This window comes from Hetaerina americana, unplaced genomic scaffold, assembly GCF_022747635.1.
Source record: "Hetaerina americana unplaced genomic scaffold, ioHetAmer1.1.p SCAF_9, whole genome shotgun sequence".
Lineage (NCBI taxonomy): Eukaryota > Metazoa > Arthropoda > Insecta > Odonata > Calopterygidae > Hetaerina > Hetaerina americana.
The window spans coordinates 24,678,499-24,681,496 of NW_027287538.1; the positions used below are offsets into that span (position 1 = coordinate 24,678,499).

Sequence of the window (2,998 nt, forward strand, 5' to 3'; positions counted from 1 at the left end):
TTGCATCGCCAACCTGCTAGGTTTTTTGCGTAGGATTTTTGTTATGCAAATATTTATGTGCTTGTGCACATAAATATACTTCAGGTGTAATGCAATTTCATAAATTTTAAAGCCTCCCACTTCTGCTTTCCATTCTTTTAAAATTTATGCACCAGGGAAATTAGTTTTTTTTGCCCTCGCCACACATTCGCTTCCTCGTCTGACGGGGTAAGGGAATTCCCAACTCTCTCTCTCCCCCCCTGATCCCCGTGTCTTTGGTTTGCCGAATATGAATTTAATCTCCAGTCTTACAGTTGCGGAAAGTAATAACGCAAAAAATAAAGTTGACGCGCCAAGCACAAATTCATAAGGCCGTGTTCTTCGCCACGGAATCGTTTATAAGTCTAAGCAGACAAATATGTAAACAGTTCCAAACCTTTTATTTTCTTGAAAGCCGTAAGTTGGATCAGTTATATAAATTCAATAAATTATAGTGTGAATTAGACGAATCCATCCTCAGATTTTCCCTGTACTCGAAGTTTTGATTAAAGTGGAGAAATTAAGAAGTGATCTCGAAATATAACAAACCTTAGAAAATATCACAGAAACTATTAAAAAAAGATTGAATTTTTTTGTAATTTCATACTGAATGGATGATAATAGGTACACAAAATGAGTCTACAAGCGTCTTTGGGAAAAAAAGACAACAAACTGGGTCGCGGAAGTAAATAAAGACAGAACTAAACAACTAATGAAAAGAAGAGGTAATACGAGATATAAAAAGAGAATTATAAAACAAGTGTCACAAATGGGGGAGTTTTTCAAGATAGGAGAGATAGAAATAAGCAAAGAGGATGATTCCAAGATAACAGAGAAAAGTAGGCTCAAAGTGGTCTGAAGAAAGAAAAAAGAATTATAGCGACTAGATGAAAGCATATTCGAGGTAAATAAGAAAAGCAAAGAAGGAATTGAAATCAGCATGTGGTTCCTGGATGAGCCTATCGAAGAAAAGAATGAGGAATGACCATTTTATGATAGAAATAGTAATTCATGTACCCTTAAGGTCATTGTAATTTTTGCGAAAAAATCTCCTTGGATAGTTTAAAGTTGACATTTGTCATCCCATTACAGAATCAAATATAAGTTTAAAACCGACAGATTTAAGATTCCAAAGAAACTGCGGGAGATGGCGCAACAGTAACTTTTAACGGAGTCATTCTCCCGCAGTTTCTTTGGAATTTGTCAAAGGGAAAACACCATAAGTGTTTAAAGTGGCTTTAACCTCGTGGACAGTGGCGCCTCGCGCACGACTACGAATGCATGTGACATTGTATGTACGGTATTTCGTCATAACATCTAGTTCCTTTAAAAGCCCCAAAAATTTCAGAGTTTAAGAGGACGCCTCGGTAGCTTAAGTGGCTAAAGCACTCGACCGGATATTGAGGGATCTGGGTTCGAGTCCCAGTCAAGGCGAATGATTTTAACGCTCTGAAATTGTTGCATTGAGATTTAAGATGTTTTTCCCACGAGCAATAAGGGTTGAGTATAACTCAAAACGATAGCAATAGGCAAAACGAACGCAAATCGTATGGTTTCATCATTTCATCTAACCTTAGTTTATCGTTCCTCTATAAACCATAAAGAATAATTTAACTTTAATGTTGTATGGTATTGAATCACCAAGTGGCTTGCAAGGTACCATGAAGGTCCCCCTGCCACACACCTTTTTGGTGGCTCGCAGGGTATTGATGTAGATGTAGATGAAAATAAATTTAGAAATTAAAAATGAAAATGATGACGTGGCTGAAATCTTAGATATATATCAAGAGTATTTTTATGCGTAATCCTGCAAGAAAGCTTGACAAAAATTCAATTGGCATTACTTCAAAAAGAGCTGGTCTACAGTTGGAAGTAGGGTGACTAATTAGGACAATAATACATACCCTAGTCCAAAAAAGGTAAGTAAAATATAAACGACCGTGACAGGACTCGAACCTGCAATCTTCGGATCCGAAGTCCGACGCCTTATCCATTAGGCCACACGGTCTTGCCTAACATGTCGCCTATAGGTAATAAAAGGATAGTGCATTGGTATTTGCCTATATTTAATTAGCACAGTTAACCGTTGATTATCACCAGGGAAAGAAACACGTACCTTTACTGTATACTACAGACTCAGCTGCAAGTCGAAATTCTTATACTCAGTTCGACTCCATTGTGCGCCAAGTACTGGAGTTGATCCGTATTTTTTCTTCCACGTGGAGGTTATTAGTAGCCCTTTCGTGATATATATATATATATATATATATATATATATATGTAAGCTGTTAGCATGCTTCAATGGCATGATACAAATTCAACCCGCATAATGCCAGTTGAAACAGTCACCGATATGAAAAGTATCCGCGACAAGAGAGAAATGTATTTTCCAAGCTAAATGGCAACCTCCTACGGTAACTTGTGAAATGTTTCGATGGGGGAATATCCCAGAGACGGCAACACAGAATTTGGACAAAATGCGATCATGCCGTCACCCCAACCTCTACGGATTTTTGTCAATAACATTATTCCTGATGTTCGAGTTTTTTTGTGTATGCCTTGGAATTTGTTATCAATCTCTTCCATTAGTATTCAGCCATTCGTCCGCTGCTGTTTTCGTTAAATGCTAAGCATTTTTAAAAGTGCCTTTACAGAGTTACAAGTATGATATTTAATTCTGCGAAAAATGTCCTCACGTTATTGAATTTATTTTGATTAATACTTCGTAGAATGAAAATGGTTTCGTGATAATCATTACTCAACGCTGGTGCTGACACATTCTCAGCGTTGTTGAGACGGCTGAGCATTGACGATTACTTTTTAGTCCAGGAAAAATATTTCAACCCCAATTCTGCACGTGAGGGTGTAGGTCTCCTAATATGAAATGGTTTCCGCAAGGCTGGATTGACTGGGAACATTTATATATGGTCTTCGTCAATCATGTAAGTAGTCACCAATCACAGTTCAATGCAATCATCTA

The 2,998-nt window shown here is 37.4% G+C and overlaps 1 non-coding gene across 1 annotated transcript; it reads right to left on the reverse strand.

Annotated features, from left to right (window-relative positions):
- Window positions 1-1,953: 1,953 nt before the first annotated feature.
- On the reverse strand, window positions 1,954-2,026 carry TRNAR-UCG (transfer RNA arginine (anticodon UCG)). Its single transcript has one exon. It is a non-coding gene; the product is annotated as a tRNA-Arg (tRNA).
- Window positions 2,027-2,998: the final 972 nt, after the last annotated feature.